This window comes from Callithrix jacchus, chromosome 1 (genome assembly GCF_049354715.1).
Source record: "Callithrix jacchus isolate 240 chromosome 1, calJac240_pri, whole genome shotgun sequence".
Classification (NCBI taxonomy): Eukaryota; Metazoa; Chordata; class Mammalia; order Primates; family Cebidae; genus Callithrix; species Callithrix jacchus.
The window spans coordinates 185,942,505-185,957,334 of record NC_133502.1 but is presented as its reverse complement, the minus strand read 5'-3'; positions in this window follow the sequence as shown (position 1 = coordinate 185,957,334).

Here is a 14,830-nt window from a genome sequence, read left to right as displayed (position 1 = left end):
TGCGAGTTTTTCTAGGACAGCAGGCGAAGAGGGTGGCCTTCTCTGATGGGGAGGACGGGCCTAGACACACGCGGTTTGCAGGTGGGAGAGTCATCACATGCAGAGTCTGAGGTGCCACTGATCCCCAAGTGGACCAGCTACTTCCGTGAATGAGCCTAGGAGCCAAGCACTAAAACGTTGCCATCTCTGGTTGGTAGAAGGTAACAGGTCAAGGAGGAGGAGTTTGGCACCCCAGCAAAAGGAGAGTGGCTCACAGGCTGTAGGAGCTCCCCCCCACCTGCCCGGGCCTGGATGGAAGAGACTCTGAAGCCCCAGTCCCAGCTGGCTCCCTTGGGATTCTGATGTTTCAGGAGGTGAGTCTGACTGGCCATGATCCAGACACTTTCCTGACAAGACTATACACAGGCAGAATTCCCGAACAAGAGAGAAGAGTGCAGTTGAATGGCAAGGATTATGGACAACCCCCCCGGAATGGCAGTCAGCCATGCCAGAAGTCAGAAAGAAAGTGTTGGCCGGGTGCTGTGGCTCACGACTGTAATCCCAGCACTTTGGGAGGCCGAGGTGGGCTGATCATAAGGTCAGGAGTTCAAGCTCAGTCTGGCCAACATTGTGAAACCCAATCTCTACTAAAAATACAAAAAATTAAGCAGGTGTAGTGGCGTGTGCCTGTAATCCCAGCTACTCGAGAGGCTGAGGCAGGAGAGTTTCATGAAGCCAGCAGGCAGCGTTTCAGTGAGCCAAGACCACACCATTGCACTTTAGCCTGCACCACAGTGCAAGCCTCTGTCTCAAAAAACTAAAAATAAAAAAGCCAGGAGTGGTGGCTCACACCTATAATCCCAGCACTTTGGGAGGCCAAAGTGGGCGGATCACCTGAGGTCGGGAGTTGGAGACTGGCCTGGCCAACATGAAGAAACCCAGTCTCTACTAAAAATACAAAATGAGCTGGGCATGGTGATGCATGCCTGTAATCCCAGCTACTTGGGAGGCTGAGGCAGGAGAACTGTTTGTACCCAGGAGGTGGAGGCTGCGGTGAGCTGAGATCGTGCCATTGTACTCCAGCCCAGGTGACAGTGCAAGACTCTGTCTCAAAAATAAATAAATAAATAAATAAATAAAATTTTTTTAAACATGTTTCAAGCAGGGAGAGAGGGATTGTGTTGCAAGCTACTGAGATGGAAGAAAACAGACAGAACACAGGTGACCTTTATCCCAGGTCAGCCACAATCTAAGCCCCACAGGGCTCTGCACATCCTTGATTATGGCCCCATCTGTCACCCATCCTGTATCCCAGAAACCAGCACCAGCACCAACCACCCTGTCATTAGACTCTTTGAGCATTCTTTCCACCGCACTCTAATGAAAAACTGGCTTCCCCTGGAGCTTTCAGGTGTGGAGGTTTCTTTTCCCAAGGTCCTCTGCCTCTGGGTCTGTAGGTGGGGTGGGAGCCCCCTGGGTCCTTCCTAACACTCCCAGGCCATTCTCCACCCTGGGAGCTACTGTATGCAAGTCTCCCGGTCTCAGAACCAGCAGCACCTTCTCTCGCTCTGGTCGGCCTCCTCATTTCTTGGTGATTTTAGCTCCAAACTCACAGCCATGCTCTCCACCTCCGAGTGTGGGAACTCTCAGTGCTCAGAACCCACACAGGCAATCCACCTCCCTTCAGGGCCAGAAGGGGGAGAACCAGGATATACTCTATATCCTAACATTTACTGGACTCTGTTTGAATCAGGTATGTAAAGAGACAGACTGGTAGACATGCGCCACAAAGGAAGGATTTAATACTTGTAGTTCCCAGCAGGAGGGGCCACGCTACACCACGCACGGCCAGAAGGGGAAGAACCCGGGTCCTGAGGAGCCAAGAGAGAGCATGGCCCAGAGCCTTTTTTGTGTTTTCCTCAGGGTGAAAATGGACAAGGCAGGGTAAGTAAGTCTGAGCAAGTTTCAGATTAGATAGCTTGAGGCCAGGCGCGGTGGCTCACGCCTATAATCCCAGCACTTTGGGAGGCTGAGGTGGGTGGATCACGAGGTCAAGAGATCGAGACCATCCTGGTCAACATGGTGAAACCCCGTCTCCACTAAAAATACAAAAATTAGCTGGACATGGTGGTGCATGCCTGTAGTCTAGCTACTCGGGAGGCTGAGGCAGGAGAATTGCCTGAACCCAGGAGGCGGAGATTGCGGTGAGCTGAGATAGCGCCATTCCACTCCAGCCTGGGTAACAAGAGCGAAACTCCGTTTCAAAAAAAAAAACATTAGATAGCTTGAATAATGTCAGCAGGCTCCAGGTCACAGCGGGGGGCCTCCAGCTGTCTGGTATCTGCCCCTAGTGGATGCAGCGCAGGGGAAATACTGGCTTGGGGTGTGAGAATGAGCTCAGGAAGAGGCTGCCTATATGGGCTCTGGAGTGGTTTGTATATGAAAGGCAAGTTATTTGCTAGCTCTGGGAATTAGCCTCAGGAGGGGCAGGGGCTCCCTGACTAATAAAGCCCCCAACATGTCAAAGCATAATACAATACAGAAAATGAAAAGCACGTGCCGGGCACGATGGCTCATGCCTGTAATCCCAGTACTTTGGGAGGCCGAGGTGGGTGAATCACCTTAGGTCAGGAGTTCAAGACCAGCCTGGTCAACCGGGTGAACCCCATCTCTATTAATAATACAAAAAAAATAGCCAGCCATAGTAGAGTACGCCAACCTGACCCAGCACAGTGGGCTCACACCTGTAATCCCAGCACTTTGGGAGGCCAACGTGGGCAGATCACAAGGTCAAGAGAATGAAACCATCTTGGCCAAAATGGTGAAACCCCATCTCTATGGAAAATACAAAAATTAGCTGGGCATAGTGGTGTGAGCCTGTGGTCCCAGCTACTCAGGAGGCTGAGGCAGGAGAATCGCTTGAACCCAGAAAGTGGAGGCTGCAGTGAGCCGAGATCACACCACTGCGTGCAAGCCTGGCGACAGAGCGAGACTCATCTCAAAAAAAAAAAAATAGCACCTTTTTGGTCCCTGCTACTCTTCCCACCTTCCCATCAGGTGGGCTCCTCTGGAATGTAAGCTGGCCCACCAGTTGCTTTAGCTGGAAGAATTGCAATGAAACAGGACAGGCATAGTGGTTCACGCCTGTAATCGCAGCACTTTGGGAGGCTAAGGTGGATGGATCACCTGAGATCAGCAGTTCGAGACCAGCCTGGCCAACGTGGTAAAACCCTGTCTCTACTAAAAATACAAAAATTAGTTGGGTGTGGTGGTGGGTGCCTCTAATCCCAGTTACTCAGGGGGCCCAGGCAGGAGAATTGCTTGGACCCAGGAGATGGAAGTTGCAGTAAGCCAATGTGGTGCCATTGCACTCCAGCCTAGGCAACAGAATGAGACTCCATCTCAAAAAAAAGAAAAAGCTGGGCACAAGGGCCTGTAGGGTCTAGCCCTACAGGGTCCTGTGAGCCCCTCCCTGCTGGTGTGGAGACGAGAAACTATGAAAATAAAGAGAGAAGACACAGAGAGAAAAGAGACTTTGGGCCCAGGGATCTATTGCTGTGAAATTTCAGAGACCAGCAGTGGCCCCGAGAGCCTGAACACTCTGACTTTTATTGAGTAAAAAACAGGGAATGGGGCCAGGTGCGATGGCTCATGCCTATAATCCCAGCAATTTGGGAGGCCGAGGCGGGTGGATCACGAGGTCAAGAGATCGAGACCATCCTGGTCAACAAGGTGAAACCCCATCTCTACTAAAAACACAAAACTTAGCTGGGCATGGTGGTGTGTGCCTGTAATCCCAGCTACTCGGGAGGCTGAGGCAGAAGAATTGCCTGAACCCAGGAGGCGGAGGTTGCAGCGAGCCGAGATCGTGCCATTGCACTCCAGTCTGGGTAACAACAGCGAAACTCCGTCTCAAAAAAAAACAAAAACAGGGAATAGTAGGTAGGGTGAGGTAATGGTGGTCAGTGACAGGGTCAGGTAAGTCACCTGTCTTGGAGACCAGGGGCTCAGGATTTTCAAGAAGCCGAGGTGAGGAGAAAACCTAAGTCGTCAGCACTTTTTCATACTTGTTAACAAATAACAAGGTCACTAAGATTTATGTTACTATTACTAATTCTTTTATAAATATATATATGTGTGTGTGTGTGTGTGTGTGTGTGTTTTTTTTTTTTTTTTTTTTTTTGAGACGGAGTTTTGCTCTTGTTACCCAGGCTGGAGTTCAATGGCACGATCTCGGCTCACCATAACCTCCACCTCCTGGGTTCAGGCAATTCTCTGCCTCAGCCTCCTGAGTAGCTGGGACTACAGGCACGCGCCACCAGGCCCAGCTAATTTTTTTGTATTTTTAGTAGAGACAGGGTTTCATCATGTTGACCAGGAAGGTCTCTATCTCTTGACCTCGTGATCCACCCGCCTCGGCCTCCCAAAGTGCTGGGATTACAGGCTTGAGCCACCGTGCCCGGCTGACCATTACTAATTCTTATCTTTTAAGAAAGAGAGGAACCAGGTGCAGAAGCAGAACTTGAAAGTAATTGTGGACCATCCTAGCTAACAAGGTGAAACCCCGTCTCTACTAAAAATACAAAAAATTAGCCAGGTGTGGTGGTATGCACCTGTAATCCCAGCTACTTGGGAGGCTGAGGCAGGAGAATTGCTTGAACCTGGGAGGCAGATGTTTCCATGAGCCAAGACTGTGCCACTGTACTCCAGCCTGGGTGACAGAGCAAGATTTCCTCAAAAAAAAAAAAAAAAGGCCAGGCGCGGTGGCTCACACCTATAATCCCAGCACTTTGGGTGGCCGAGGTGGGTGGATCACGAGGTCAAGAGATCGAGACCATCCTGGTCAACAAGGTGAAACCCCGTCTCTACTAAAAATACAAAAATTAGCTGGGCATGGTGGTGCACGCCTGTAATCCCAGCTACTCAGGAGGCTGAGGCAGGAGAATTGCTTGAACCTAGAAGGCGGAGGTTGCGGTGAGCGGAGATCTCGCCATTGCACTCCAGCCTGGGTAACGACAGCGAAACTCCATCTCAAAAAAAAAAAAAAAAGTAGCCATGGAGCGTGACCACTGAAGCACAGCATCACAGAGAGACAGGTCCCTGGATGTCTGTGGGTCTCCCTGACAGTTGTCAGGGCTGCCACAAGAGCTTGGAGGAGCGGAGTTTTCTCCTCACTCCCCCAAGGAAGGAGATGTCTAGGCCATCTTGGACGTCTGTCTTCTTCCGTAGCTGGCTAAACAGCAGGCGCTTTCCCAGCGCTGACACTGCCGCACAGCTGAGGCGTCCTCCAGCAGCCCTTACGCGGGCGGGACAGAGGGCTTAGACCATCTCCCCTTAGGGTCACCTCTTCTCCAATATCACCTCAGTCCCATACGTCTTGACCTGAGGCTTATTAGTAAAATTAAAGATTATATGATTACATATATATGTATATATTTTGATTACATGTGACTAGCTATGTGATTATTTAGGATTATATGAAGGAATAACTATGTAACTATATCTCTAATTCTTTTCTAATTCTATATTCATATGAGAGCAGACTGAGTCCTCAAACCCTTGCCTCCTGCATGTCCCCCCAACAGTGGCCCACACCTGTAATCCCAGCAGTTTGGGAGGCTGAAGCAGGTGGATCACCTTAGGTTGGGAGTTCAAGACCAACCTGGCCAACATGGTGAAATCCCCATCTCTACTAAAAATACAAAAATTAGCCAGGTGTGGTGGCAGGCACCTGTAATCCCAGCTACTCGGGAGGCTGAGGCAAGAGAATCGCTTGAACCCAGGAGGCAGAGGTTGCAGTCAGCCGAGATCGTGCCATTGCATTCCAGCCTAGGGTAGAAGAGCCAGACTTCATCTAAAAACCAAAAATACAAAAATTAGCAGGGCGTGATGGCAGTTGCCTGTAATCCCAGCTGCTTGGGAGGCTAAGGCAAGAGTATTGCTTGAATGCAGGAGGTGGAGGTTGCAGTGAGCCAAGATCATGCCATTTCACTTCAGCCTGGGCAACAGAGTGAGACTCCATCTCAAAGAAAAAAAAAAACCCTGGGTGAAGTGGCTCACACCTGTAATCCCAGCACTTTGGGAGGCTGAGGTGGGCGGATCACCTGAGGTCAGGAGTTTGAGACCAGCCTGGCCAACATGTTGAAACCCTGTCTCTAATAAAAATACAAAAAAAATTAGTCAGACATGGTGCAGGTGCCTGTAATCCCAGCTACACTGGAGGCTGAGGCAGGAGAATTGCTTGAGCCTGGGAGGCAGAGGTTTCAGTGAACCGAGACTGTCCCACTGCACTCTAGCCTGGGCAACAGAGCAAGACTCCGTATAAACAACAAAAAAAACTGCAATGAAACAGATGTAGGACCAGTTCCAGGCCTACCCTAAGAGGCTTGACAACTTTTGTTTTCTTGCTCTTGGAGCCCTTAGCTATCTTGTAAAAATTCTGCTTACCTGCCGGAGAGATCATATGGAAACCGAGAGAATGCCCAGCCCTCTAGAGAAGCCACCTCCACGTGCGCCATGCCCATATGACTAAAGCTATCTAAGTTGCACCAGCTGTTTCAGCTGTCTATTGCTGCATAGCAAACCACCACTCTGATTTATTTATCCTGAAAACTGGATTGGGCTCAGCTGGAAAGTTCTTATGCTCCATCTAGTATCCACTGGAGATGGAATGTTGGAGACTTTTTTTTTTTCTTTTTTGAAACCGGCATCTCACTCTTTCACCCAAACTGGAGTGCAGTGGCTGATCTCAGCTCACTGCCACCTCTACCTCCCAGGTTCAAGTGATTCTCCTGCCTCAGCCTCCCGAGTAGCCGAGACTACTGGTGCTTGCCACCATGCCCCGCTAATTTTTGTGCTTTTAGCAGAGACGGGGGTTTCATCATATTGGTCAGGACCTTGTGATCTACCCAATTTGGCCTCATAAAGTGCTGGGATTATAGGCGTGAGTCACCACACCTAGCCAAGAATTTTTTTTTTTTTTTTGAGATGGAGTTTCGCTCTTTGTTTTGTTTTGTTTTGTTTTGAGACGGAGTTTCGCTGTTGTTACCCAGACTGGAGTGCAATGGCACGATCTCGGCTCACCGCAACCTCCGCCTTCTGGGTTCAAGCAATTCTCCTGCCTCAGCCTCCCAAATAGCTGGGAATACAGGCGCGCACCACCATGCCCAGCTAATTTTTTTATTTTTAGTAGAGACTGGGTTTCACCTTGTTGACCAGGATGGTCTCAATCTCTTGACCTCGTGATCCACCCACCTCGGCCTCCCAAAGTGCTGGGATTATAGGCGTGAGCCACCGCGCCCGGCCGGAGTGTCACTCTTATTGCCCAGGCCTGCAGTGCAATGGCATGATCTTGGCTTACCACAAACTTGGCCTCCCAGGTTTAAGAGATTCTCCTGCCTCAGGCTCCCAAGTAGCTGGGATTACAGGCATTCGCCACCATGTCCAGATTATTTTTGTATTTTTAGTAGAGACTGGGTTTCACCATGTTGGCCAGACTGGTCTTGAACTCCTGACCTCATGATCCACCCACCTTGGCCTCCCACAGTACTGGAATTACAGGCGTAAGCCTCTGCGCCCGGCCTAAATTTTTTTTTTTTTTTGAGACAGAGTTTCGCTCTTGTTGCCCAGGCTGGAGTGCAATGGTGCGATCTCGGCTCACTGCAACCTCTACCTCTTGGGTTCAAGCCATTCTCCTGCCTCAGCCTCTCGAGTAGCTGGGATTAAAGGTGTGCACCACCACACCTGGCTAAGTTTGTATTTTTAGTAGAGACAGATTTCTCCATTTTGGTCAGGCTGGTCTCCAACTCCTGACCTCAGGTGATCTGCCTGCCTCGGCCTCCCAAACTGCTGGGATTACAGGTGTGAGCCACCGCACTCGGCCAAAAATTTTTTAAATACGGCATTGGCTTTGGAACCAGGCAGCAGGAGGAGGCTGGAAGGATCGTGAGAAAGTTGCTATTGTAAACTGGAGAAAGTGTGGACTATTTACTTTCTGGCAAGACCATTGTCTGTGGAACGTGGAGGACAGAAAGTGCATGCTGTGATCTGATTTTCCTGACAGTTCAAAGCGCCAGTTGGCTTCTTTCAGTCATTTATGGTAAAGTGAAAGTATCAAAAGATCTAAAGAATAAACTCTGTTGACTGGGACATCGTGACTCATGCCGGTAATCCCAGTGCTTTGGGAGCCCAAGGCAGGAGAATCGCTTGAGCCCAGGAGGTTCAAGCTGCAATGAGCCGTGTTTGCACCACCACCACTGCACTCCAGCCTGGGAGACAGAGGGGGACCCTTTCTCCCCAGAAAATAAAGAACTTCCCAAAACTCCCACCAAAACACCTTTCTAGAGCCTTTCTAGAGCCTTCATATCAGCCATCGAGGTGCACCACCCTGTCCGACACAGCTCATCATCCCCTCTCCTCTGCAGCTGTCACCTCATCCCTTTCTGCCGTGGTCCCCATGGGTGAACATCAGTACCACGTCCCCTGCACCAGGAACGCACTCCTTACCTCCCTCCTCTTTCTGCCTCAGCTCCCTTCACTGCTCCTTTTCAGCAAAATGCTGTAGAAGAGCCGTCCCTCTCGGCCAGCAACTCCTATCTTTCATTCCTTCCGTCACCCTTGGATGTCTTCCCTCACCCCTCCACCCCCTTGGCCGTGTACCTGTCAAAGCAGCGGGTGCCCCCATGTTGCTAAATCTATTGATTCAACCCTAATCCTCACTTTTTTTTTTTTTTGAGATGGAGTTTCACTCTTGTTACCCAGGCTGGAGTGCAATGGCGCGATCTCCGCTCAACGAAACCTCCGCCTCCTGGGTTCAGGCAATTCTCCTGCCTCAGCTTCCCGAATAGCTGGGACTATAGGCGCACACCACCATGCCCAGCTAATTTTTGTATTTTTAGTAGAGACAGGGTTTCACCATGTTGACCAGGATGGTCTCGATCTCTTGACCTTGTGATCTACCCGCCTCGGCCTCCCAAAGTGCTGGGATTATAGGCATGAGAATTTTTTTTTTTTTTTTTTTTGAGACGGAGTTTCGCTTTTGTTACCCAGGCTGGAGTGCAATGGCGCTATCTCAGCTCACTGCAACCCCGGCCTCCTGGGTTCAGACAATTCTCCTGCCTCAGCCTCCTGAGTAGCTGGGATTACAGGCACACACCACCATGCTCAGCTAATTTTTTGTATTTTTTTTTTTTTTTTTAGTAGAGACGGGATTTCACCATGTTGACCAGGATGGTCTCGATCTCTTGACCTCGTGATCCGCCCGCCTCGGCCTCCCAAAGTGCTGGTATTACAGGCTTGAACCACTGAGCCTGGCCAAGATTTTTTTTTTAAGTAGAGGTGGGGTTTCATTATGTTGGTCAGGCTGGTCTTGATCTCCTGACCTCGTGATCTGCCTGCCTTGGCCTCCCAAAGTGCTGAGATTACAGGCATGAGCCACTACACCTGGTTGGTTTTCTGATATTTAAAGATTAAAACATACTTCGAGAACATGACTCATTGTTTTACTTAAACGGTGAATTTTATCATTTTCTTGTTTTGTTTACTTCACACACTACACTGATGTAAATTTTATTTAATTTGAACTTTTTTTTGTTGTTGTTGTTGTTTTTTGAGATGGAGTTTTGCTCTTGTGACCCAGGCTGGAGTGCAATGGCATGATCTCGGCTCACCGTAACCTCTGCCTCCTGGGTTCAGGCAATTCTCCTGCCTCAGGCTCCTGAGTAGCTGGGATTACAGGCACGCGCCACCATGCCCAGCTAACTTTTTGTATTTTTATTTATTTATTTATTTTTTATTTTTGAGGCAGAGTTTCGCTCTTGTTACCCAGGCTGGAGTGCAATGGCGCCATCTCGGCTCACCGCAACCTCCGCCTCCTGGGTTCAGGCAATTCTCCTGCCTCAGCCTCCTGAGTAGCTGGGATTACAGGCAGGGGCCACCATGCCCAGCTAATTTTTTGTATTTTTAGTAGAGTCGGGATTTCACCATGTTGACCAGGATGGTCTCAATCTCTTGACCTCGTGATCCACCCCCCTCAGCCTCCCAAATTGCTGGGATTACAGGCGTGAGCCACCGCGCCTGGCTTAAACTTTTTTTTTTTTTTTTAATATGGTGTCTTGCTCTGTTGCCCAGCCTGGAGCGTAGTGGTGTGATCTCCGCTCACTGCAACTTCTGCCTCCTGGGTTCAGGGGATTCTCCTGCCTCAGCCTCCCGAGCAGCTGGGATTACAGGTGAATGCCATCACACCCGGCTAATTTTTGTATTTTTAGTAGAGATGGAGTTTCACCATATTTACTGGTCAGGCTGGTCTCAAACTTCTGACCTCAGGTGATCTGCCCTCCTTGGCCTCCCAAGTGCTGGGATTGCAGGCGTGAGCCACCACACCTGGCCTTTTTTTTGTTTGTTTTTTTTTTGAGATAGAGTCTCTGTCACCCACGCCAGAGTGCAATGTCGAAATCGCGGCTCACTACAATCTCCACCTCCTGGGCTTAAGCGATTCTCCTGCCTCAGCCTCCCGAGTAGCTGGGATTATAGGCATGCGCCACCTTGCCCAGCTAATTTTTGTATTTTTAGTAGAAACAGGGTTTTACCATGTTGGCCAGGCTGGTCTTGAACTCTTGACCTCAAGTGATCCGCCCATCTCAGCCTCCCAAAGTGCTGGGATTACAGGCATGCACCCTCGCGCCCAGCAGGCATTTGAGTTGATTCCATGTCTTTGCTCTTGTGGATAGTGCTGCACTCTACATCCATGTTTTCCCTTGCAGTGATCTCACCCAGTTTTATCAGGTTTGCTATGGTTTGAATGCTTGTGTCCTTCCAAAATTCAGGGTCTTGCTCTGTCACTTAGGCTGGAGTGCAGTGGCACCAGCACAGCTCACTGGGGTGGGAGGATCGCCTGAAGCCTCCACTTCCCTGGGCTCAGGCGACCTTCCCACCGCAGCCTCCTAAGTAGCTGTAACTACAGGCATGCACCACCATGCCCGGTTAAGTTTTGTGTTTTTTTGTAGAGACAGGTTCTTGCCATGTTGCTCAGGCTGGTCTCAAACTCCTGGGCTCAAGCAATTTGCCCACCTAAGCCTCCCAAAGTGCAGGGATTACGGGTATGAGCCACTGCACCCAGCCCCAATAGAGCTTTAAATATAATAAACGTGCTAATTATGCCAAACTTATATTCCCAGGCTGGAGATCTCCCACGAACTCTATCTTATATTCTAGTCATACATTCAGCTGCCTCATAACCTTAACGTGTAGCATGAGTAACACGTTTTTATTTGGCGAAGCCACTGAGAACTTGGAGTTGTTACTGCAGTCCAACCAGGCCCACCCCTCCACCACATGCCCACACATCAGCGCCACTTGCCAGCACAGGTCGAGTATCCCTTATCCAAAATGCTTGGGACTGGAATGTTCCAATTTTGGATTTTGGACTATTTGCATTATACTCGCCCAGTTGAGCATTCCAGATCCCAGATCCAGAATGCTCCAATGAGCACTTATTTTGAGTGTCACTTCAGTGCTTACAAGTTTCAGATTTTGTAGCACCTCGGATTTTGGGTCTGAATGCTCATCCTGTACCTGCAGCCCTCCAGCAGCCCCTGTGCTGCTGCTTCTCAGTGGCCAGTGCATCAGCCACCCCTCCATTTTCTTTCTTGTTGGAGTCTCACTCGACAGCCCGGGCTGGAGTGCAGTGGAGTGATCTCAGCTCACTGCAACCTCCGCCTCCTGAGTTAAAGTGATTCTTGTGCCTCAGCCTCCTGAGTAGCTGGGATTACAGGCGTATGCCACCATGCCTGGCCTAATTTTTGTATTTTTAGTAGAGACAGGGTTTTACCATGTTGGCCAGGCTGGTCTTGAACTCCTGGACTCAAGTGATCCACCCTCACCAGCCTCCCAAAGCGCCAGGATTACAGGCGTGAGCCCCTGTGCCCAGCCCCACCTCTTCATTTTCAAACACGCCAGACATGTCCCAGCTCACGTTGTTCCTTCTGCCAAGAATGTTCTCCCCTATATGCCCACATGGTTCACTCCAACTCCTTCCACTGTGTGTTCCAGAGCTGTTTTCTCAGTGAGGAGGCTTTGCCCACCCTGCACCAGGACCTCGGACAGACTCCTTCCTGCCACTGCATTTCTCACTGCCCCGCATGGCACATGGTTCCTCATCACGTGTTTTCTACCCCCCTCACTTGAGAATGACCTTTTATTGTGTTCTTTGGTGTGGGGCAGTTTCAGCAGCAGGAGGGGTGAAAGCCCAGCTGGGGTGGGCCACAGGAGACTTGGGTGGTAGGCAGAATGCCACACAAAGATGTCACGCCCTCATGCCTGCAACCTGTGATATTATGTTACACAGCAAAAAGGGCTTCGCAGGTGTAAGTAGGTTGCCAATTAGTGACCTTAAAATAGGGAGATTATCCTGTTCACCTGGGTGGACCCGGTCTAATCACAGGAATCTTTAAAGGCATAAAGTTTTCTCCAGCTGAAGGTGGGAGAAATGGGACAGACCAGAAGGCTAGCTCTGGCCGCACGCAGTGGCTCACGCCTGTCATCCCAGCAGTTTGGCAGGCCAACACGGGCAGATCACCTGAGATCAGGAGTTCAAGACCAGCCTGGCCAACATGGTGAAACCGTGTCTACTAAAAATAGAAAAATTAGCTGGGCGTGGTGATGTGCACCTGTAGTTGCAGCCACTTGGGAAGCTGAAGCAGGAGAATCACTTGAACTCGGGAGGCGGAGGTTGGAGTTAGCCAAGATCATGCCACTGCACTCCAGCCTGGGTGACAGAGTCAGTCTCCCTCTAAAAAAACAAAAAAGAAAGTCTTGCTGGTTTTGAAGTTTGAAGATGTGAGCAACCTCTGGAGGCTGAGAACAACCCTGAGCCAGCAGCCAGTAAGGGGAGACCTCACACAACCACGTGGAAGTAATTGTCAACAATCTGAAGGAGCCTGTGGGCGGGTCTCCCTCCGCCCCTGCTCAGAGCGGAGGCAGCGGACCTCCCGATTTCAGCCCGGAGACCTACCGCAGAGAAGCCAGTCAAATCCACCTGCACTTCTAATGCAGAACTGTGAGAGTGTGTGCTCTTTTGTACCACTGCATTTGTGGTAGTTATGAAGCCATACAAAACGAACTGAGACAGCAAGTATAGACAACCTGTCACAACTTTTGCTGGGACAGGAAGCAGGAAAATGAGGCAGTGGCTGGAAAGGGACGTGGGGCCAAGGGCTTCGGTTTAAGGTGCATGGCCACAGGAGCGGGATGCCGTAGTGATAGGAAGCGCCACCCCAGTGTTTCATAATTCCACCCTCGCAGGACACAGAGGCAGGGTGCCACATTCATACTTCAGTACAATATGTCGATAAAGCAGCCTGCTTGTGGGGGGCCAGGTACGAGTTCCCAAGCCAGCTGGGCACTGCCCACAGCACTGCGCTGTGTCAAGACCTGCATGTCTTTCTCAGCTTCGAAGCCAAGAAGTCACCTTGTCCGCAGCAGCCTCCAAGCAATGACTGCAAGGTGAGGGGTGAATGCTGGGTTCCCCTGCAGCAAGGTGAGGGGATGAATGCCTTGGCTCCCCTGGCCCTCGGGGAGGGACTCTGAGGATGGTTCCTACACGACCTCCTGCCACAGTCACTGGACTGGTAGCAGCCCCTTACTGCCTCACACCCCCAGTCTCTTGCTAGTGTCTTCTCTCAAGCTAACAATTTGGACTTTCTTGGTTCACTGCGAACTTGTCTCCCAGGTTCAAGCGATTCTCCTGGGATGTCTCCCCGGAGTAGCTGGGATTACAGGCATGCGCCACCACGGCAGCTACTTTTTTATTTATTCATTTTTTTTGAGACAGAGCCTCTCTCTGTCACCCAGGCTGAAGTGCCGTGGCTCGATCTTGGCTCACAGCAACCTCTGCCTCCCGGGTTCAAGTGATTCTCCTGCTTCAGCCTCCCAAGTAGCTGAGATTACAGGCGCACTCCACCACACCTGGCTAATTTTTGTATTTTTAGTAGAGATGGGGTTTTTCCATGTTGGTCAGGCTGGTCTCAAACTCCCGACTTCTGAGATTATAGGTATGAACTACTGGGCTTGGGGACACCAGTGCTTTTCAACTACCCTAGGGAGGACTCATCAAGCTCGTCTGTGTGGCCCCACGTCTTTTCACAAAGCAGTTGCTCATAACCTCATCACACCCTGGGAACTCTATAAAGTAGGACAGGTATGTTTTGAGCTAGGCTTCGCCTGAACCCGGATGTGTGTCTCAGGCAGCCCCTTCTCTTCTCTAGGGTGCCTGGGGGTACTGGCAAGTACCAGGGGACCTAGAGGTGGAACGTCTGGGCTGATTCATGAAAACCTTTTGCAGGCTGGGCATGGTGGCTCACGCCTGTAATACCAGCACTTTGGGAGGCCGAGGCCGGAGGATCAGCTGAGGTCGGGAGTTCAAGACCAGCCTGACCAACACTGCAAAACCCTGTCTCTACTAAAAATACAAAAATTAGCCAGACGTGGTGGTGCATGCCTGGAATCCCAGCTACTTGAGAAGCTGAAGCAGGAGAATCTCTTGAACTCGGGAGGCAGAGGTTGCATTGAGCGGAGATTGTGCCACTGCCCTCCAGCCTGGGTGACAGAGCAAGATTCTGTTTCAAAAGAAAAAAAAAAAAAGTCGGGGGGTTAGAAGACAGAAGCCAGCAAGCCAGAAAGAGGCCTGTGCAGCTCCTCAGGTGCCGGAGTCGCCCCTGAAGCAGGGTGAGGGCTGCCGGCGGCGACTGGACACCGCGGAGCAGGACGCAGCATCCGGCCCCGTTCGCTCCAGGCTGCAGGGCAGGCCACGCTGCCCACCACTGCGCTCCCGGCCTCCCTGAGCGGGTCTCGGCTT